Genomic DNA, 24,487 nt, shown 5'->3' with positions numbered 1-24,487 from the left:
CTATCACTGTTCCCCACCACATTGTGAGGATAGGCATGAGTCCCCCCCTCATTTGCCAAAGGTCTCATCCTACAGTACACTGAACTCTAAGGCCACTCATAAATCCTCCTTCCTCCTTTTCTGCTAGGAAAGGTAGCATGCTGGGGCTCTGATCATTTAGCTCTTTTTTTCCCAGCAAGTGACAGATTCAGCAACAAAAAGAAGCTGTGCCTTAAAAGATTATTTAAATTGTTATGGCTTTGCTCTGATTTAAAACTAAAACTAAAAATCAGTTATAGCCCTCTGGAGGTTTGGATAGAGACTCATTCAAATCATTTGCTTCTAGGATTGTTATCCATTAGCTTTCACACATTGCCCTGTATAATAACACAATAGGTTGTTACCCACTTTGTGGACTTTTACTACAGAGAACTCCCATCAGTCATATTGCTACATGCTTAATATTGGCTCCATCACAAATGCATCTTTTTTAGTACATTCTGCATGCTCAGTATTCTGCTACAGATTATACACATCACTCCAGTTTTGGTTGCGTCAATTGCTGTTTATTTTGGGGAATAAATACAAATGTAGGTACACTATGTGGAGAGTGTATTTATATTCACAGGGCAAATTTGTGTGACTGTGCATATTAATTACAGCATTATTCAAGTGGTTCTTGTAGAGATGGGGACCTACATTGTATACAAGTCATTTAAAGTTCATTTGAGTGGAAAATAGATAAACCAAAAGCAGCATTCCAGTAAATGCAACATTGATTCTTAAATTTTTCTAGTATTTACTTTACTTTGTGAGCTTCACAGCTCTCAACATGAAAACTGTACTGTAAATTGCTAAGCAAGAAAAATTGAACAAAAGACACATTCAATTTGTATGGAAAAGAGTCAGTATTAGACTCTCAACTTGACCTTTTATGAGTGATATGATATCACAATGATATGATAAGGGCAAGAGTGGGGCAAGGTCACTCTTATGCAGAAGGAAGCAAGGAGTCTATTGGAATCCAAGGGCATGAACTGCTCTAATGTCTAAACCAGCTGCTTTGTCTCTTTTTTCTAATTTTTTGCTCTTAAGTAATTCCTGGGTGTCTAAATCTCATTTGAAATTTACTGCTTTAACTAGGTGTCAGTTTTTTTTTTATGAAAGCAGGAAACAAGAAGCAGTGGACAGGGTGTTGCTTGGGTGAAAGGGTAGAACTCAGATAATGACAATATATTCCAAATCAGATGGGATTTGGGGCAGGTCACTGAGCTTCAATTTCCTCACTGGTAGAACTGGTAGAAGATACTTAGGAAAATGGGGCTAATACCTGCCATAAGTCCTTCCCAGTGGTGTCTTTATATTGAATGAGCTTCTATTGTGAAGAGACATTATAGTGCAGTTATTGGAAACAAGTCCTTTGGTAAGAGTGGGAGAGAGGCTACAATCCTAGAGGGGCTAGGAGATTGGCAGTTTACCAGTGCTGGGACTCAGTTACCAGACCAAGGAGGGCAAAGAGGCTAATTGGATGTTTTTGTTTTGTTTTTGTTTTTGTTTTTGTTTTTGTTTTTTCCACTCTTAACCTGGAGTTCTTTAAATTCTCTCTAATGGGGAGAGGATATGTCCTGGTATCTACAAAGAACTGAAGCCTCCTAATGGGGTCAGGCCAAGGATTGAGCTGTCATTCTATGGCTTTAATCCTTGACAAGGCACCCTTGAAATCCTTGTTGGATTGGTTCCCACGAACTAAATACTTAGAGATACATCAATAAGTAAGAATTTAAGGGAGTTTGAAAAATACATGTACAATCCACAATGAAATAAAAATGGTTCAAGACCAGAGCCAATGAATATTCTGAATCATGCTTTTTCTCAATGCCTTAAATTTAATGGCTTTTGAAAACTAATTCTTTTCAAGGGTAGTTAAAATACTAGCTGTATTCAAGCTTATTACAATAAATAATGTCTACTTTCTAATTGCATTTTAAATATAAAACAAGTCAGACTGAGACAATTAGAGTAGCACCGAGAATCTTATGTTGTGCCCATTCTTCCAAGATATGTAACTAAAAATTATAAAATAATAATACCAAGATGTAAAATAAAAGTAAGGAAGTCCATTAAGTTGGAATATTTTCCCCAAAGATGGTTCATTTAATGCTTTTCTGGAGCGATGTCATTATTAAATGTAAAACTCTTTCAAACATCTTTTTGATGATCCTGCCTTGCAGAGTGCCCTAAGCATATGCTTTTTCTGCCTGCTGGTAAACTCAGAACTGACTGAACACAGCACAAGATGTCTCTGGGGCAGCAGCATCTCTCTTGTACTCTAGACTGGGGAAAAGAATGAAGGCTCAGATTCAACAAACACTTGAAGCAAAAGAACAGAGTTAGGACTCCTACAGCAGAAAGTGTTGGTCAGGGACGAATGTTGCTGCCACCACACCCCTGAGTAAGAAAACCTCTAAAGAGCTTCTCTAGAGTTCTGTGGCTGCACCATAACTGAGCAGTGTTTCTTTCTTTCTTTCTTTTTTTAAAAAGATTTATTTATTTAAGAGAGAGAATGAGATAGAGAGAGAACATGAGAGGGGGAAGGGTCAGAGGGAGAAGCAGACTCCCTGCTGAGCAGGGAGCCCGATGCAGGACTCGATCCCCGGACTCCAGGATCATGGCGTGAGCCGAAGGCAGTCGCTTAACTGACTGAGCCACCCAGGCGCCCACTGAGCAGTGTTTCTATAGGTAATGATAAGGTTAGTAGCTTTTCCTTCTGTAAGGATGGTGGAAGTGAAAGAACAGATATATTTGTGCCCAGTTATTAAGTGTGATGAATCAGCAGTAAGTTTAAAAGGAACAGAATTGATAATACACTTCTAACCCTTCATGGAAACAGATACAACGTTTAAAATCTGGCAGCCTGGACTTTTTGTCTCCCTTGTCATTTTTGGCTGTGGCAATGTTGGCTGGATAAGACCTCCCAGCATCTGGTCCCGGGTGGAGGAGCCATACGTGATCACTTTCACATCTTTTCCTTTAGCTCCCTTCTCTGGTCTCAAGATTAAAAGCCAAAAGGGTTTGTTGATTCTGGGATTCTTGGAGGTGAGCGTCTCTGAAGAGCAGTGGGAATAAGATTGCCCCTGAGGCAAGAAAGAGGGATGGGTCTAAAGAATAGAAACCAGAATAAATAAATAAATTATAAAAATAAAATAGAAAGGCATGGAAAAATAGTAGGTGAATAATCAAGGAGAGAAGAAAAGAAGGGAACCAATTATGGACTGAATTGTGTCCCCCAAATTCCTACGTTGAAATCCTAGCCCCTAGCACCTCAGAACTGTGACTGTACTTGGAGATAAGGCCTTTAAAGAGGTGATTAAGGTAAAATGAAGTCACACGGATAAGTCCTGGTCCAATATAACTGTTATCTTCATAAGGATAAAAGATTAGGACACAGACACACATGGAAGGAACAGCATGTGAAGATACAGAGAGAAGATAGGCCTCCAAAGAAACCAACGCTGCTGACACCTTGTGTCTAATTTCTAGCCTCCAGAACCGCGAGAAAATAAATTTCTGTTGTTTAAGTCATCCAATCTGTCAGAACCAAAAAATAAATAAAATAAAATCCTCCAAGGATACATAGGAAGACCAGAGAAAAGTAGGAGATAGCTAGAAATCCACAAGAAAATAAGATGAAAATAAATGAGTAACAACATGCAAATAAAAAAGGAAAGGGAAAAATGGGGAGAGGGGAATCAAAGGATATGGCGGCATTTCTGGCCAAATTTCTGTGGAAAGGAGAAAATGAGGCCTAGAAGACCAAAAGGCACGAAATGAAAGAAGACAATAGGAGAAGGTAAACATTAGGTGTTGCTTGTGTGTGATTAAGGTAAAATGTGAATGTTCAGTTGAACGTCCTTACGTTTTGAAACACTGACCCAGGGAGAGCCTTGCTGTTTTTTCCAGGAGGCTTCAATTATTTGGGAAAATAAGTATGTGAGTGAAGTGATCTTGATTGTATGTAAGAAACAATTTCAAATGAAGAATAACAGTGGGGAAAATGCCACCAGATTATTATTTCTAAAAGAACAGATTTATCCATAGGTTGAGCAGTAACTAAGATTCTGTTAATGGTGATGCTAATTTGGCTCATTTTCTGTTCATATTGGCACTCTCTAAAACAGAAGTGTTGCTGATGGTTTGCCCAATAATATGTCACAGAAACTGTGGAAGAACGTCTGATATGTGAGGCTTGAAGTCAAGTACTGAGAAGGGGAAAAATGTGTTCCAGATTTTTTGCAGATGTTCTCAGATCAAATTACGGTGTTGAAAAATTGCATAGTATGTTCAATGGAGCATCCCAGATGAAAAGACAATTCAGTGACTTTGTAATCTGGATAAAAAAAGAATCTTGGAGCCGTGCTTGTGTAGGGTATAATTCACAAATTCAGAACTGTCAATGGCAGAGGTAATGACAAGGATGCTAAAACATTTGACTTTTTAAATCACTTTCACATAAGTTTCCCATAAAAACTTTTATATAAAAGCCCAGATAACAGATCTTCCTGATTCCTTATTTTCCATATCTGTGGAGCAAGTGTTCTATTTGTCTAGATTTTTTAATCAACCGGTATATGTTCTATATACACAAAATGTTTAATACACTGGATAGAAGAAAGAAAATACCATAGAAATCATAGAAAGAATCATAGAATTTCAGAGTATGGAACAAAACCAAAAAAATTTCAGAGTATCGAACAAAACCAAGCATCACTTAGTTTTTATTTATGTTCTTTAATTTTCATCCCCATAAAACCGAGGTTCCAAGAATCTAAGTGATTTGGACAAGGTCACTCTGCTGGAGACCATGATAGATCAAGACTAAGACACAAATCACTGCAACTTTTGAGGTTCTTGGACTTTTGAGATCTTTGAACAAACATGCTGGATATTCCTAACAACATTTTTACTATTATTTGGAAAAGAAAATAAACCTCTTAGTAAACTGTATCCCTGATATAAATCCAGGACATTATAGGATATACCAAAACTGTTTCAAACTTATTTTTGGGGGTTATCATTCTCTCATTCATTCAACAAATACTTACTGAGCACCTGCTATGGGCCAGGCACTGTTCTAGGTACTGGAGATACAGCAGCAAGTAAAACAGTCAAAACTCCCTGCCCTTCTGGAATCTACATGTTAGTGTGGGAGACACGTATAGAAAGTCAGATGTAATAGTGCTACTGAGAAATAGCATTTAAGAACGAGATAAGGAGTGCAGTGGTGGGTTAAAATGAGCTTATTAGAGTAAGCCTCACAGATAAAGTAATGTTTACGCAAAGCTCTGAAAGAGAAAAAGGAGTGAGTTGTGCAGACCTGGGGGAGGAGCATTCCAGACCCTAGGAGCAAGTTCTGTGCAGCTGTTGAGCTATTCCCAGATTCTTGTCATTTTGGAGGCTGAACAACCAAGATGACTTCCCAGTATTTATTAAATGAAAGGAGTAATTGGTATAAGTGCCACTTAAGCTCTTCACTATGTAAGGTGAACAACTTCTTGGACTTCCCAACTATCTTGGCATATAAAAACTGGCCTGGGAAAGTGGGCATATGTAATGAGCTGGCTCTGTGAAGATGGTGGGAGAGAATCTTTGTTAAATTCGGTCAAGAGCTAATTGTTTTCTTCCGTGTCAGCTTTTATCTGTGGGCATAGTATGATTGTTTGGGTTCAGGAGTCTAAATTGGAGTACTACTTTCTGATAAAAATATGATGGATTTATGCAGTGTGTCACAACCAGAAGCAAACCCTTCCAAGGAAATGAACAATGTAGCATTTCCAGGTCACAGGCGACTATGAATTCCACCCTCTAAAGATGATATCTTAGGCATGTTTCCTATAAATGCAAAGAGTGGCATGTCAGCAGGGTTTGGAATGACTCTTTTCTTTAAAAAGCACACCTAAGAATTGGTCTTTCCCAAACATTCAATTATTCTGCTATGCCAACATTTATAACAATTTGATATATAAAAAATTGAAAATCTAGTGCAGACACATTTGAAAAAAAAAGAGCCTCTGCTTTTTTTTTTTTTTTTTTAGGATTGTATTTATTTACTTCAGAGAGGGAGAGAGAGAGCACAAGCATGAGTGGGGGGAGGGGCAGACAGAGAAGCAGACTTCCTCCTGAGCAGAGAGCCTTATGTGGGGCTCCATCCCAGGACCCTGGGATCACGACCTGGGCCAAAAGCAGACACTTAACTGACTGAGCCACCCAGGAACCCCGAGTCTCTGCTTTTCATCCATACATTTATTTCTTGCTTTCTGTACATTAAAATACATTACTATTCTATAGTTTTCTGAGTACAGATTCTTTACCTCTTTGGTTAGATTTATTCCTAGGTATCTTATGGTTGTGGGTGCAATTGTAAATGGGATTGACTCCTTAATTTCTCTTTCTTCTGTCTTGTTGTTGGTGTATAGGAATGCCACTGATTTCTGTGCATTGATTTTATATCCTGCCACTTTACTGAATTCCTGTATGAATCTAGCAGTTTTGGGGTGGAGTCTTTTGGGTTTTCCACATAAATTATCATATCTGCAAAGAGTGAGAGTTTGACTTCTTCTTTGCCAATTCGGATGCCTTTTATTTCTTTTTGTTGTCTGGTTGTTGTGGCTAGGACTTCTAATACTATGTTGAATAGCAGTGGTGATAGTGGACATCGCTGCCATGTTCCTGACCTTAGGGGAAAAGCTCTTAGTTTTTCCCAATTGTGTAAGACTGATGAATCACAGACCTGTACCTCTGAAACAAATAATACATTATATGTTAAAAAAAATAGTAGGAAGGGAAAAATGAAGGGGGGGTAATTGGAGGGGGAGATGAACCATGAGAGACTATGGACTCTGAGAAACAAACTGAGGGTTCTAGAGGGGAGGGGGGGTGGGCGGATGGGTTAGCCTGGTGATGGGTAATAAAGAGGGCACATTCTGCGTGGAACACTGGGTGTTATGCACAAACAATGAATCATGGAACACTACATCAAAAATTAATGATGTAATGTATGGTGATTAACATAACAATAAAAAATTAAATAAATAAATAAAACCTATGGGATGCAGCAAAAGAAAGAAAGAAAGAAAGAAAGAAAGAAAGAAAGAAAGAAAGAAAGAAAGAAAGAAAGAAAGAAAGAAAAAGAAAGAAAGAAAAAGAAAGAAAGAAAGAAAGAAAGAAAGAAAGAAAGAAAGAAAGAAAGAAAGAAAGAACGAACTTCAGTTTCAGATCCAGAGGTGTCTTGTGTAGGGACATTATGGGCAAGCAATCTCCGACATCTGATATAGGGATTCAAATCTGAACTCTTGTACTTACTTGCTGTGGCATTTGACCTCTTTGCCCACTTCTCAGTTTTCCCTTAGGACTGCACTAAATTTAAATGACATAACACACATAAAGTGCTTAGAACAGTGTTTGGGACAGTGAAAAGGCTCAAATATATTAGGTACCACTGTTATGTTTCAGTGGCTTCTGGAATAAAAAGTTAGGAATTATAAATATACTACCAGACTCATTGCTTCAGATTCATTCTGCTATGATGTGAAGAGCTTGGGCTTTGTAGTTAGACCTGGGTTCCAACCCTCGGCCCCACCTCTTACTAGACCATGGGATAAAAATTCTTTATCTTCTTCCAGTTCCTGTTTCCTCATCTGTAAAGTGAAGGTACCGATGCCTTCCTGGCAAGGATGTGACAAAGTGACAAGGATGAAATGTTAATGCTCCATAGGAATGGCATTCCTCATATTTACCTTATCGATATTTAATGTCATATTTGTCTTATTATACATACACTTAACAAAAGTTTATTGAATGCTCACCATGTGTGAAACCCTGAGTAATGTATTATATTAAGTGATGGGTATATTTACAAATGTATCTTTATCAAAAGTGGGAGAAAGAGAAGGGAGAAGAGAAAGAGCATGGAGACATTATTCAATTATTTGGTTATTATAAGATATGCAGACAATGCTTACTGAGAATTGGTTTTCTTCTGTCCTGCTTCAAGATAAGAAAGGAAATTAGATGAAACTCTGAGAGAAGTTACTTCCAGTGTTCATATCCTATGGCTTTATTTTGCTCCTGATTATTAATGGTGGAATGTGAATTAAGCTTCTCTTCAAATGAGTACATAGGCTAGATACCAGGGAAGACTTCTCATCAGAAAAATTTATCAAGCCATAGCATCATCATTGGTGGGAACCATTAGAAACCTCATCTGTGGAGTCTTTTAAAGAGAAAAATGAACAGGGTGATGGTGCATTATTGTAAATGACTTAGACTCTGACTCTGTCCAACTCTTTGTAAAGAGCCTAGTGCATTTTGGGACATAATAAATTTTGAATTATAAGTAACATTCTCACATAGCCTCTGGGGATGGACTCTCAGTCCTAATAAGACTTTTCCAACTCTAATTTTTATGATTTGCTGCTGTATAGGTAATACTGATGAATTCAGCAAGATCTATAAATGCAAAGTATTTTGTAGTCTCAATATGTCAAAGATAAGATTTCACTGAAAGTAACATTATAATGAACACTATTGAGTACCTCTGAAATGTGGATCTAAGGACAATCTATAGAATTTTATATAGGGTGAGCATCATATGAAGTGCTAACCCAGGTTAATTTTAAGGTGAGATTGATTGGGAAATAAGATTAAATAGAAATGAGAAGAAAGATCATTATCCTCCAAAATGAAGGCTGCTGCAGGATTTATAGTGGAACAAAAGCAGAAAGGACCAGAACTAGTGAATTAGGTAAAAGTTCAGTATATATCAAACCAGTCATTTTGGTACTAATACATTTCTGAAAGAATCCTGCTTTAGACAATCTATGAAAGAGCATAATGTGTATATATGGGTGGTGAAATGTGAAGTACCTGTGTGTGTGTGTTGAGGGGATTCAGAGAAATTGAAGTAGAGGTGAGGTTAATGCATCTTTTGGATTAATGTAGTCATAATGTAACTGATGCAAAGAGAGAGTAGGTCATAAATTGCTTCAAGGGAATCAAAGGGCAATAGGGGGCCTGGGCAGACTCTCTGAATAATAGTTTCAAAGCATCTGCTGTGCAATATGGTTAGAACCTTTTGAAGCCCCGTTGTATAACTCACTTGTCACTTGGCTTGAGGAAGAGATGACAGATCTGCCAGGAACATTCAGGAAGACTTTTTTTTTTTTTCAGGGAAGGGAACAAGCCAGATGTTCATGTTGTATTGATATTTTAACAAATGCATTGATTTAGCATTCTGAATTTACCTGGAATTTTAATATTTCATATATAATATGTTGAGGAAAGATACTGCCCTAGCACCTAGGAAGTGCTCTGAAGAGACAAGATGAAACCTGGCAGATGAATTTACTTAGGTAGCACAAAGTCATTTTAAAGAGTAAGAAATACCTTGTTTAATTTCCTGTAATATGCTTCATTATCTTCTCTTGGAGTTGCCCTTCACCTCATGGAATTAATTCAGAAATTTGACCTTTTCAAACTGTGCAGAAGAATAAGATTGCTAAGGCACCACTCGTGACAAAAGCCAGGATTTGGAAAAGTACAGATTGTACCTCAGCTCCTCTCTTTCCTCATATCCACCTGTCACATACACACAGCCACCTCCCACCCCACCAACCCACGCATACTCCATCAACTGCATGAGTCAGCCATTTGTGTTTAAAGTTACCCAAAAATCCCTGGATCGTTGCCTTAACCCTCCTCTAAACCCTGCCTCTTCTAATCTCTCTACTTTCCAATCAGTTGGAGGGATTTGCTAAAAGTTGCAATGATTTGTTACTAATCACCTTTAAAAAGTTGGTGTTTTCTCAGTGCCTTTAGTCACCTTAGCATGGTGGTGGAGGTCTGAGTTTTACTGGCCTTTCATCCTCATTATCCCCCACCACTCTCCATGAACTTTATGACTGTTTTCATGGGTATGTTTACCATTCCTGAACATCCCATGCTTTTCCTTGATTCTAGCCTTGTGATTGCTGCTTTCCCTGCCCAGAATTTCCTAAAGTTCCCCTACCTCTCTTCTTTGTCAGGTTAAATCCTAGTCATCTGTCCTCCATGGCTTAGTTTAGTTGTCATCCCTTCTAGGAAGTCTTCCTGGAACGTAGAGTTTGTGGGTCCCTTCTGTATTCAACTCCAGTATTCATTCCTAGTTTTTGTGCTTACTGGTTCAGTGCAGTGGCTCCTTCTTGTTGTTGGTGGTAGTTTTCTCTCAATGTTGTAAACTCAATGAATCAAGAAATATGGCTTACCTATTTCTGAATTCTCAGGACCCAGCATAGCCCATGCTTGTGGAAGGTGTTTGTGGAGTATTTACTGATTGAGCACTATACCCACTAAAGTCACAGGGCTTATATTTGGGAGTCCCTGTTAATTTTTAAGTTTTCCCTATCTAACATTTATTCTTCCATATCAGCCCCGATGTCCAGTTAAAAAAATCCAATCTGGTTTCACATTTATGTGGTGAATTCCAGAAATCTTTAATCTTGCATATCTTGTCTTTACATGATTTACAAGGCTTTTACTTCAAATGATATTAAATGATCCCTTTTATGCTGGAACCAAATTCCCATTGTTTGTCTATTTTTAGTTCCTTCCTTTTATATACCTCAAATGTTACCTATCTTCAGATTACTAAGACACATTCTCCTTTGTACTCTAGGGGCCATTGAATTTGTTCATTCATTGGGATTCTTTACTGAATGTCAAGCACAATGCTAAGTGCTAGGGATATAACAGATTTCTGTCTTCTTCCAGCTTACAGTCTAGATGGGGGATAAAAAAGGTAAACAGACAATGGCAATACAATGGTATAAGCACTCATATACAAAAAGAAAGAATGGGTGTGGAAACACATGAGTGGGAAATTTACCAAGGCTTGGGGAATTAGGAAACACTTCCTGCAGGAAGTAATGTGTACATTGAGATTTCAAGACTAAGTCATGGTTAGTTAAGTAAAGAACTAAGAGAAGGCCATTCTAGCTAAAGGCTGGAGTAACACATCAAAAGGCCATAGAACAAGGAGAATGTATAAATTCAGATTTTGACAGATTACTAAAATGAGGCTTTAGAGCTAAACTGGAATAATCTTATACACTATTTTATAAACCATGCTAAAGTGTTTGAATTTACCAAAGAAAAGTGAGGAACAATTAAAGGGTATTAAAGCATAAGTCTAATTAACTTCGTGTTTTAGAAAGATCAATTTGCCTGAAGTATGGAGACTGGATTGAAGAAGGCATAACTGACTGTTGGGAGACAAACTAGGAGGTCATTGCTGTCATTCAGATGATAGATGAGAGTGAGCTAAACTAAGAACTGGAAGTGGGGAAGAAGAAAAGCAGAAATCTATGAGAAATATAGGAATCAAACGATGCCCCCATGATTATTAAAACATGAGGGAGGAGGAAAAGGAAGTGACAGTTGAGGATTCTAGAGTCAAGAATGGTGTTCAGGTTCCTGGCTTGGGCAACTATGCAGATGGTGGTAGTGATGAATATGTTAAAAATGTAGGGTTAGGTTATAGGGAAGATGATGAAATAGACTTTGGCCACTTTGAAATTGAGGTGTCTATGAGAAATACAAATGAACATTTGTGGGTCTACAGCTCAGGGTTGGAAGAAACATTTTAGAGTCATCAGCACTTGGATGTAATTAAAATCATGGCAGTGAATGAGTTCCCCCAAAGAAGACAGAACACTGATACAATAGAACCCAGGACAGAATTGATGGGATGGGATAAGAAGGAATCCTTACGGAAGATAAATCAGAGGCAGAAGGACAACCACATGGTCTACTTGGGACCATGAAGTCTGGTGAATCAGAATGGTTTCAAGAAGGAAGTGGCCATCAGTATCCAATGCTGCTGTGAGACATCAAGTGAGATAAGGACTAAAAATGCTTATTTCATTTAATTATTAGGAGGCCTTTGATTTTAGTAGTGCAATGGAGATAGAAGTCAGGTAAGAGTGGATTAAGTTGTGAATGAGAGGTGTAGGAAGTGATGATAGTGAGGAATACCATGGTTTTGAGTTGTGTTGTGAAGAAAAAGACAGAAAGCAGTTGTTTGTTTCCAGAAATTTTCTAGTTCAGGGACCCCTCCAAGTTCTGACCACTTTCATTCTTTCCCCTGAACATCCTTTGCATTTTTGTCTCTATTTAAGTCACTGATTTTGAAGAACCACAAATGCATCCAGTCTAGGGAGGGATTGGTGGTTTCCACACAAAACCCCAAAGGTACCACTTCAAATATGTTCAAATGTCTTTTTAGTAATACAACTGTTTTCTTAAAAATCTCATGAATAATTCTAATATGTTAAAAATAGATTAACTCTGAGCTTCTCTGATTTAAGTAAGTATGGAGGGCCTGGAGCCCCAAACTCAGGTCCCTTACATGGTTTTCTGAAGTGGCCCCTCATAGGCATTCTTATAGAAACCTGCAGATCCAAGGAACTCATGTTTAAAATCACCCTTAATTCATAGGTTATTTGGATTGAAACAGACTGTTGGCCTCCTTGTTCTGAAGTTTTTCTCACAGCCTTCTCTCTCTTTTTTTTATTATGTTATGTTAATCACCATACATTACATCATTAGTTTTTGATGTAGTGTTCCATGATTCATTGTTTGCATATAACACCCAGTGCTACATGCAGAATGTGCCCTCTTTAATACCCATCACCAGGCTAACCCATCCTCCCACCCCCCTCCCCTCTAGAACCCTCAGTTTGTTTTTCAGAGTCCATAGTCTCTCATGGTTCTTCTCCCCCTCAGATTTCCGCCCCCTTTATTCTTCCCCTCCTGCTATCTTCTTTTTGTTTTTTAACATATAATGTATTATTTGCTTCAGAGGTACAGATCTGTGATTCAACAGTCTTGCACACTTCACAGCACTCACCATAGCACATACCCTCCCCAATGTCTATCACCCAGCCACCCCATCCCTCCCACCCCCCACCACTCCAGCAAACTCAGTTTGTTTCCTGACATTAAGAATTCCTCATATCAGTGAGGTCATATGATACATGTTTTTCTCTGATTGACTTATTTCGCTCAGCACAATACCCTCCAGTTTCATCCACATCGTTGCAAATGGCAAGATTTCATTATTTTTGATGGCTGCATAATATTCCATTGTATATATATATATATATACCACCTCTTCTTTATATATTCATCCGTCGTTGGACATCTGGGCTCTTTCCACAGTTTGGCTATTGTGGACATTGCTGCTATAAACACTGGGGTGCATGTACCCCTTCGGATCCCTACCTTTGTATCTTTGGGGTAAATACCCAGTAGCGCAATTGCTGGATCATATGGTAGCTCTATTTTCAACTTTTTGAGGAACCTCCATACTGTTTTCCAGAGTGGCTGCACCAGCTTGCATTCCCACCAACAGTGTAGGAGGTTTCCCCTTTCTCCGCATCCCCACCAACATCTGTTGTTTTCTGACTTGTTAATTTTAGCCATTCTGACTGGTGTGAGGTGATATCTCACTGAGGTTTTGATTTGGATTTCCCTGATGCCGAGCGATGTTGAGCACTTTTTCATGTGTCTGTTGGCCATTTGGATGTCTTCTTTGGAGAAATGTCTGTTCATGTCTTCTGCCGAATTCTTGATTGGATCATTTGCGCACAGCTTTCTCTTAAACAGTTACTGAGAGATGCTGTTTGCTGTCCTCACAAGTCTTAGAAGAGAAAAACAAAACAAAACAAACAAACAAAAAAGCAAAAACAATGCTTTTTTTTTTTTTTGGGCAGAGGATTTTTTATTGTTACGTTAATCACCATATATTACATCATTAGTTTTTGGTGCAGTGTTCCATGATTCATTGTTTGTTCATAACACCCAGTGCTCCATGCAGAACGTGCCCTCCTCAATACCCATCACCAGGATAACCCATCCCCCTCCCCCCCTCCCCTCTAGAACCCTCAGTTTGTTTTTCAGAGTCCATCATCTCTCATGGTTCGTCTCCCCCTCTGACATACTCCCCCTTTCTTCCTCTCCTGTTATCTTCTTCTTTTTCTTTTTTCTTAAAATATGTTGCATTATTTGTTTCAGAAGTACAGATCTGTGATTCAACAGTCTTGCACAATTCACAGCGCTCACCGTAGCACATACCCTCCCCAATGTCTATCACCCAGCCACCCCATCCCTCCCACCCCCAACCACTCCAGTAACACTCAGTTTGTTTCCTGAGATTAAGAATTCCTCATATCAGTGAGGTCATGTGATACATGTCTTTCTCTGATTGACTTATTTCATTCAGCATAACACCCTCCAGTTCCATCCATGTCGTTGCAAATGGCAAGATCTCATTCCTTTTGATGGCTGCATAATATTCCATTGTGTATATATACCACATCTTCTTTATCCATTCATCTGTCGATGGGCATCTTGGCTCTTTCCACAGTTTGGCTATTGTGGACATTGCTGCTATAAACATTGGGGTACACGTACCCCTTCGGGTCCCTACATTTGTATCTTTGGGGTAAATACCCAGTAGTGCAATTGCTGGATCGAACGGTAGCTCTAATTTCAACTAAAACAATGCATTTTTGAGATAACAGAGACCCCAGTGAAGTTTGAATTCAGCCAAACACTATTTAAATGGCACCTTGGTTTCAAAAATATCATCTTGGTAAACAATTCCTTTTCTTACCATATTTTTCTGGGCAGTTCTAACTATCCTGGCTGTTACTCTGTAGAACGCTGGGAGACCAGGGCAGAGAATAGAGTAACAAAGATGAGGGAGTTGCCTGCCCAGTCCTTTGTGTACAGCCCAGTACATTGCCTCCCAACTTCTCAGAGGATGCCAAAGCATGTCAACAGATGAAATCTGAATGGTGTCCCTGTTTGGACAAAACAGAAGCTTTGTGGGGTCTTACAGAAATGACAGCAGCATAAAAGAAAATAACAGATATTTGTGCAGCACAAAGTGCATGAAAAAGCTGCCCAAAGTGAATAGGATGGAGTATTCAGGACTTCTTTCTGTATGTAACTGTTGGCGGGCAGCAGAGAAAAATCAATCTACTGGTTGAATGAATATAGCCATGAATAAACAGAAAGGGAGAGAAACCACGTTTTACTGGAATAATATCATATGCAATATCCTTAAATAGTTTATACCCTTCCTGGTAAGCACAGAAAAGCCCAAAAGGAAAAAGAGGAGAAAATAAATCACATTAACCTTCAGCAACTCTTCAATATAGGTATTATTATTCTCATCTTATGGAGGAGAAAACTGAGGTTCAAAGAAATTGAGTGACATGTCTCAAGTCACAGAGCTGGTAAGGGGAGAAGCTAGGATTTTTCCGTATCGTTTCCAAAATGTTCTCATTACACCAGTAAGTTTCAAAATCAACATTCTTCAAAAATGTGCCTGAGTACTTACCATGAGGAAAATACAAGGCTGCCTTTCCTTATATTTACTCTTCACAGTAAGCCATAGAAATAGTATTTTTCATGGTTTGCTTGTATTTGTTGATCAACACTTAAGTCAGCTTCAGAGTTACATTTTTATTATGAAATCTCATCTAATGAGTAGGAAGACCAGGGTGATGGCTGCAAGGTAAAATCTAAAGTGTTGATAAGAAGTTGCCCTCAGTACATCCAACTACAGGCTAAGAACTCCAAAGTCATTGCCTGTGATTCTACCATTAGAACTTTAAAAAAATTCCCATTTGCAATGATGTGGATGGAACAGGAGGGTATTATGCTAAGCGAAATAAGCCAGTCAGAGAAAGACAAATACCATATGATTCCATGCATATGTGGAAGTTAAGAAACAAAACAGATGAGCATAGGGAAAGGGAAGGAAATATAAAAAAAGATGAAAACAGAGAGGGAGGTAAATCACCTCTTAACTATAGGAAACAAACTGAGGATTGCTGGAGGGGAGGTCGGTGGGGGAATGGGGTAATTGGGTGGTGAGCATTAAGGAGGGCACTTGATAATGAATATTGGGTGTTGTATGCAAACATCAAAATTTAGTTGATGAATCACTAAATTCTACCCCTGAAACTAATAATACACGATATGTTAACTAAATTGAATTTAAATACAAAATTAAAAAAAAATTCTTAACTTTTCATCTCTTGTCCCTTTTAAAAATGCAGGAGTGCCTGGATGGCTCAGTTGTTAAGCGTCTGCCTTTGGCTCAGGTCATGATCCCAGGGTCCTGGGATCGAGCCCCACCCACATCAGGCTCCCTGCTCGGCGGGAAGCCTGCTTCTCCCTCTGCCACTCCCCCTGCTTGTGTTCCTGTTCTTGCTATCTCTCTCTCTCTGTCAAATAAATAAATAAAATCTAAAAAACAAACAAACAAAAACTTGAAAGAAAATTCAAAGTCCCTCAGTGAATCCAGTTAATTCACCCTTTCTTCAGACTTTACTTATCTGTCATATTTTATTGGTTACAGTAGCAGAATTATCCAAGGCCAGGAACTATGCCTTCATTCTTTGTAGTAATGGCAGATGGGGAGTTTGGAAAGGAGCTTCCCCTATTACTAATTTTTAAAAAATCTAGAATTCACGTTTGAGCAGTCCATTAAAACACCTGGTCCTGTTCCCATGGCAAGGTGGCCTCCCTCCTTTCCCACATAGTTCCTCTCAAAGTGTTTTTATTTTATTTTATTTTATTTTATTTTATTTTATTTTATTTTATTTTATTTTATTTTATTTTTGTTATGTTATGTTAGTCACCATACAGTACATCATTAGTTTTTTTTTTTTGCTCAACATTGTTTCTTTTTCTTTAAATTTTTTTATTGTTATGTTAATCACCATACATTACATCATTAGTTTTTGATGTAGTGATCCATGATTCATTGTTTGCCTATAATACCCAGTGCTCCATGCAATACGTGCCCTCCTTAGTACCCATCACTGGGCTAACCCATCCCCCACCCCCCTTCCCTCCAAAACCCTCAATTCATTTCTTGGAGTCCATAGTCTCTCATGGTTCATCTCTCCCTCTGAATCCCCCCCTTCATTTTTCCCTTCCTTCTCCTAATGTCCTCCATGCTGTTCCTTATGTTCCACAAATAAGTGAAACCATATGATAATTGATTTTCTCTGCTTGACTTATTTCACTTAGTATAATCTCCAGTTCCATCCATGTTGATGTAAAAGTTGGGTATTCCCATCCTTTCTGATGGCTGAGTAATATTCCATTGTATATATGGACCCCATCTTCTTTATCCATTCATCTGTTGAAGGGCATCTTGGCTCTTTCCACAGTTTGGCTATTGTGGACATTGCTGCTATGAACATTGGGGAGCATATGGCCCTTCTTTTCACTATGGTCTGTGTCTTTGGGGTAAATACCCAGAAGTGCAATTGCTGGGTCATAGGGTAGCTCTATTTTTAATTTTTTGAGGCACCTCCACACTGTTTTCCAAAGTAGCTGTATCTTCTTGCATTCCCCCCAACAGTGTAAGAGGGTTCCCCTTTCTCCACAACCTCTCCAACATTTGTTGTTTCTTGCCTTGTCAATTTTTGCCATTCTAACTGGTGTAAGGTGGTATCTCAATGTGGTTTGGATTCAAAGTGTTTTATTTAAGGATATTCCTCTGAAAAAACACTTTCACTGACTGTTTTAACTGGATTTTTTCAGGGCAAAAATCTTGGAAGTTGGCTCCACATCGACTAAATGTCCTAGGTATGTCTCTGGTTCTCAGTTAATTTTTTTTTAAAGATTTTATTTATTAGAGAGAGAGCACAAGCAGGAGGAGCAACAGAGGGAGAGGGAGAAGCAGGCTCACCGCTGAACAGGGAACCCAATGAGGGCTTGATCCCAGGATGGTGGGATCATGACCTGAGCTGAAAGCAGATGCTTAACCTACTGCGCCACCCAAGCGCCCCCTTAGTTAACTCCTGAGGAAAGATTTACGCTACTCCATCTGTTGCCCTAATCGCTGTCCAAGGTTCTGATACCCTTTGCATGGACAGGCAGGAATGTTAAAACACCTCAGGAAATTCCGCCCTAATGACCACTCAGCTGAAATTAACTGTTCTAGGAGTTCCTTCTCTTACAATATCATTTATTTAACATTTTGCTTAAACTGTGATTGGGACATACTGTTCTAACAAGGGGCACAGGGTGGGAAGTGTTCTTTTCCTTTAAATTAAATGATTCTCATCAGAGGTGATTTGGCAACATCTGTAAACATTTTTGGTTGCCAGAAATGGGGGTGGGAGAAAGGATCAGAAGTATTACTGGCATTTAATGAATAGAGACTAGAATATTGTTAAATATTCTGAAATGCACAAGACTGACTCCCACAACAAAGACTAATGCTGCCAAAAATGTCAATAGTGCTAAGGTTGAGAAACTGTTTTAAATAAATCACCAGAGAAAGGAATATTACCACTCTCCTTCTTCTACTATGGTAAGATAGCTGGGTTCTGATGTCTGACAGAAAAGCTTCTATTTTTTTTTTCAGAAAAGCTTCTAAAAACAGGAGCATCCTGGTTAAGAGTTTGAGCTTTGAGTCAGATAGACATGGATTTTACTCCCAGATCTGCCACTTAGCTCTGTGATCTTAGGTAAGTTACATAACCTCACTACAAAGGGTTTTCTCAGGTGTAAAATTAGCAGTGGTATTTCTTTATCAGGTTGCATGAAGAATCAGCAAATGCACACAAGATGCTTGGCACAGACCCTGGTAAACACAAGCATATGTTAGTTATGATGATTGTTATTCTCCAGTAAGAGTTTTATCAACTTTCATTTCTTTTTTTTTATTATTATGTTCAGTTAGCCAACATATAATACATCATTAGTTTTTTTTTAAAGATTTTATTTATTTATTTGACAGAGAGAGACATAGCAAGAGAGGGAACACAAGCAGGGGGAGTGGGAGAGGGAGAAGCAGGCCCCCCCGCGGAGCAGGGAGCCCGATGTGGGACTCGATCTCAGGAACCCGGGATCATGACCTGAGCCGAAGGCAGACGCTTAACAACTGAGCCACCCAGGCGCCCACATCGTTAGTTTTTGATGTAGTGTTCAATGATTCATTAGTTGCGTATAATACCCAGTGCTCATCACGACACATGCCCTCCTTAATACCCATCACCCAGTTACCCCATCCCCCCACCCCCTCCCTTCTGTAACCCTCAGTTTGTTTCCCAGAGTCCAGAGTCTCTCATGGTTTGTCTCCCTCTCTGATTTCTTCCCACTCAGTTTTCCCTCCCTTCCCCTGTGGTCCTCTGCTCTGTTCCTTATGTTCCACATAGAGTGAAACCATATGATAATTGTCTTTCTCTGCTTGACTGATTTCACTTAGCATAATCCCCTCTAGTTCCATCCATGTCGATGCCAATGGTAGGTATTCATCTTTTCTGATGGCTGAGTAATATTCCATTGTATATATGAACCACATCTTCTTTATCCATTTATCTGTTGAAGGACATCTTGGCTCCTTCCACAGTCTGGTTATTGTGGACATTGCTGCTATGAACATTGGGGTGCATGTGCCCCTTCTTTTCACTACATCTGTATCTTTGGGGTAAATGCCTAGTAGTGCAATTGCTGGGTCATAGGATAGCTCTCTTTTTAAAGTCTTGAGCCACAGCAACTTCTTTCAAGACACGTCTCTAAAGGCAATGGAAACAAAAGCACAAATGAACATTTGGGACTTCAAGATAAAAAACTTCTGCACAGCAAAGGAAATAGTCAACAAAACTAAGAGGCAACCCACAGAAGGGGAGAAGATATTTGCAAATGACATTACAGGTAGAGGGCTGGTATCCAAGATCTATAAAGAACTTCTCAAACTCAACTCTCATTTCAATACACTCAGACCAGACAGAACTAAGTCTTGGTGTAAACCAGACCTAGAAGTGTATGCCAAAGGACACCCTTCAGTCCCTTTTCTAGTATTAATGATTTTTTAGCCCACTCTTACTGTCATGAACCCTTTCTTTGCAAAAGGGGAATATGAGAATGAGAATGGCATGAACAACATGGCTAATCACTAATGCAGTTTCATTCATTCACTACACCTCGCTGGGCTTGAGGACAGGAAGAAAATAAGAAGGAGTAGATTAGCTATGAAGGTGAAACAAAGATGACTAAGATGTGATTTCTAATGAAGGACTAAAGGTACTAATTTAGAATGGGGGAACTAAGACATGGACACAGAGGAGCTTGATACAAAGTAGAAAATGATAAACTGCCAGGGAGATGAGGTCAAACTTAAGAGAGGTTTATAGAGGTTCCATGGAGGAGAGGCTGCTTCTGGGTAGAGAAAATTTTGAAGGGGGAGGTGATATTTGGACTGGACTTAAAAATATAGGAATTGCATTGGTAAGTAAAAGCTATCCAGATAGAAGAGATGGCCTCACCAATTAATCACACAGAAGCAATAAATCATGAAGCATATGGAGGGTGTGATTTAGTATAATATGGCACATTAGTTATGTGTGGTGAGATAAGGCTACAAATATGGGGGGACTGGAATGCAGGAGGCCCTGAATCTTTCATAGTCACTGCTCTTTGGAGCTCATAGGCCTCCATTCAGATAATCATCATGCAAGAGGTTCAGTTCTATCACAGAGGAAGGCAGAGCAACTGTGAGAGACTAGAGAAGGAAGGATCTGCCTCACCTAGTGGAGCCCATCACAATAAAGGTGACCATTCAAGTTGAGATCTGAAATATGGATAAGAGTTTTCTAGAAAGGGAAAGAGCTGAATATGGGTGATGGGAAGATATTCTAAGCAGAAGGGATAGATAATGACTTAAGAGAGCAAAAAACGTCATTTGATATAACTGAGCCAGGAGTAGGTGTGCGGGTGTGGAAGAGGCTGAGATTAAAAGGGCAGACTGAAGCAAGATTACAGAAGATACTGTATGTCACATTACAGATTTTGACTTAAGTCTGCAGTGATGGAGACTAAGCAAGCTTAATACAGGGAGCAATAAAGAGGGGGTGGTTAGTCAGTGCTATCACTCTGGCAGCACTGGGAAGAATGGTAGTTAGGCAGATGAGGAAAAACTAGGAAAGAAGCTAGTTAGGCAGGTATGAATTGTTAAAACCCATGTGAGAGGCTGAGTCGAGCAGTGCTAGTGAGAATGTGCAGGAGGAGCTGAGTTATCAGGAGGAAGAATGTTCATGGCTTGATGACTGACAGAACCTAAGGTGGTGGGAGGAGTGAGGATAGACTTGTGAGGATAAAATGGGAAGTGACTAAGATACGCTGTGCCAGCTAGATTAGTGGATCATTCAAGCTGAAATGTGCAGTTTGGGGTTGGAGCATTCTGGTTTGGTTATGTCCATTGGTCAAATGCGTTGCATAATTACAAAATTCTATCTTTCACCCCATACTCTAGATGGAGCCTGAACTGTGGGATTTTGATTAGCATCAAAGGGAGGTCTAGCGCATGCATGCCACAGAAGTTGCTCACAGCAGAAATGAGGTACTCCCCTCTTAGCAAAGACCTTTGAAACCCCCAGACTGCATTACCATCTCTTTTACCAAAAACAGATGATTAGAGTCAATTTTGTTTACTTTTTAAAAATAAAGCAAACTAAAAGCAAATGACTCAAAGACATCTCAGATGTTCTCCAGATTAAGGGCTTGTATCAATTTCCTAAATAGCAAACACCATTTATTCTCTGTTGATCTTTCTTTCTTACCAAGTTTAGAGGGATTTTATTCATTCCAAACCAAATGATTAATTAAAATGAGTCCTGGAGTCCTCCCTTTCTCTCTTCAGCTTCGGTGGATGGCTGTTCTTGGCTTTTAATAGCATTCCAATTGTACCTTACTATATTATTTTGGTTGTCTCTTAGAAATGCAGCTGTGTCAGCCTACAACAATGCAGAGAATAGGTTCAGAAATGTAGATTAACCTCAATTCACCCCATTCCTGAAAGGGAGTTCCTGAGTCTTTCAGGAGAATGCTCCCTGTCACTTCATGTGAAGTTATCCATTAGGAACCAGGTGTCTGGAGTTTTTCACAGTGCTTTTAATAGGAAGCTAAGCCAGATTATTTGGGCCAAGAGAAGCATGTTCTTGAGCAATACTGGACATTTCCCTATTTAAATAGGATCAAAGTGGTTCAGATCAAGAGGCAAGAACATCAAAGAGGGAATATTGTAAGGGTCTTAAATTCTCTAATAATGATTTATGTTGAAAAATGTCACACATTTTAAGCCCTCTTTCAAAATAAGGAATTAAATTTCTTATTTGAGATGGTGATTTTGCCATTGTCAACTCCCTCGAAATTCTTATAAATATTTGGAGAGGAAAAAAAGATACAGTTATCACACACACACACACACACACACACACACACACACACACACAGTAACAGGATCTAATTTCCCAGTGATTGGAAGGTCTGTGGTGACAAAGAGAGGCTATGATTGGTGGCAAATACTGATACACGCTTGAAGGAGAACAAACTTTCTTTCCTAAAGAACTTGAGGGAAGCAACCTATTCCCCCTCCGCTTTCTGAACAGAGACCCAAGGTCTGCAACAACAGAAAACATTGAGACCAACCCAGTGTGTTGTCTAGAAGGTAAAAAGACGGGATGTGGAGGGGGCTGGTGGTGAAGTACTGAGTTTGGGAGTTATAACCGTGGGGTATGGTAGAGACAGGAGGGGCCCTGGTGCAGGCAGGGAACCTTAGTACTCCCGTATTTCATCTCATCTGCATGGCAGAGAAGAGGAATAGAGCTAGGAAAAGGTGGCTCAACTCAATCCTGCCGTGTGTGGAGGGCATCTTAGGGTCACAAGATAGAAGCTAGTAGCCAGGCACTTTAATTTGTTCTCCAACTGTATACTTGAAGAGGGAATTCCACTCATTTCTGAGGATATATTTGCCAGCTGCTCTGTTTAATATGCCCATCTACTATTTGCATGGTATAAAATGAATTGTAGGCTGGGCATCTGGGTGGCTGATCATGATCCTGGGGTCCTGAGATTGAGCCCCACCTTGGGGCTCCCTGCTCAGTGGGAGTCTGTTTCTCCCTTGTTCTCTGCCCCTCCTCCCTTCTTGTGCTCTCTCTCTCTCAAATCAATACAGAAAATCTTAAAAAAATATAATTAATTGTAGGCTTCTGATTTGGTTGAGAAAAGCTCACTTTTCCTTTTGGTACACAAAGGGCTTTTCTCCTGTAAGTGGATTCCTTATAATCAGGGAAATGAGCTATCAAGCTACATTAAAAATTAAAAATCGGTAACAATGACATTATAAAGCCACTTATAGTTTGATATAAGGCAAGCCTCCTTTATCCATGCTAAAACCTTTCTCCCCTTGTGTATCTCCCCTTCTCTTGTTTACTGGGATGTTTTCTAGTCTAACCAAGAGAACACTGTCTTTTCTTTTTTTCCCTAACTCTGTTTTTCTTCCCAGTTGGGGAGCTGACCACCAATAAGTTTAACAAATCCTCAGTTGTAGGATAGGTATAATAGTGGGACTATATTACAGTTTGGTTTGGAGTATGGAATGTGATAATGCACACAAAACACTTACTACAATGCCACACACATAAAAACATAACATAAAAACCTAGAAAATGTCATGACCCAAATATCCTCATTTGGGAACAGGTAACACACATTGCTCTGCCAAAAGAGGCCTGGACTGTAGTCAGTGAAAAACAGAAAAAACTGGGCCCAAAGACAACTCAGTAGCAGGGGCAGGACAAGTGTATCCAGCAGATCTGGGGGTCACCTTGCACACAGTTTGCAGGTGTTACATTTCACTACATTATATTCTTTTGGTCCAGCTATCAAGTATCCCTGCTCTCTTATTAAAGGAAATTGGGCTCCCTTCTCTCCTTCAGAAACCAGAGTAGAAACTAGTCCACAAGGTCCACAAGAACATTAGTAACTGATCACTAGGAGTTAGGAATGAATTCTCTAGCAATTTGTGCTAGAACATGCTGAGAAGTATCTTTCTTGACATTCTAACTGGGGGAATTTCTCAATCTGCTATTGTAGCAAATGGGTGCTTTGGTATGAGAATGTATAATCTTTATCTTATTATATCACTATAGAGTTATATCAAGGCCACACTACCTGCTCTCATAGATAACCCTCAAACTTCAATTTTTTTAACACAATAGAAGGTTGTTTCTCACTTGTCTCAAGTCCAAATCAGGTGTTTCTAATCATAGGCAATTCCCTTCTAGTGGAGATTCACGAACCCAGCCTCCTTCCATCTCGAGCAGGTGGCTTCCATGAGGGTTTTCGTCAAGCCATTGTAGCCAGAAAGAGCAGGGAGCCTTTGATGGGCCAGGCTTCAGGTAACAGACATTACCTATGCTTACATTTCAAACTTGCTAGAACTTAGTCACTGGCTGCACCTAACAAAGTAGTCTGGGAAATGCAGCCCAGTCATGGGACCAGAGAGGGGATGCCTAGTCTAAAGAGATCTCCTCAATCTTGAATGAACATCCAGGACACACACACACACACACACACACACACACACACACACACACACACA

The 24,487-nt window shown here is 39.4% G+C and overlaps 1 pseudogene; it reads left to right on the top strand.

Moving 5' to 3' along the window:
* The window catches only part of LOC112834569 (coiled-coil domain-containing protein 22-like), a 154,858-nt pseudogene that overhangs the window by 94,239 nt on the left and 36,132 nt on the right, over positions 1–24,487 (top strand).

Source organism: Callorhinus ursinus, unplaced genomic scaffold (genome assembly GCF_003265705.2).
Source record: "Callorhinus ursinus isolate GAN/ISIS: 27379988/994484 unplaced genomic scaffold, GSC_fseal_2.0 scaffold17, whole genome shotgun sequence".
In the NCBI taxonomy this organism is placed as follows: Eukaryota; Metazoa; Chordata; class Mammalia; order Carnivora; family Otariidae; genus Callorhinus; species Callorhinus ursinus.
The sequence above is the reverse complement of the archived record's forward strand: the minus strand, read 5'-3'. Positions and strand labels throughout refer to the sequence as shown.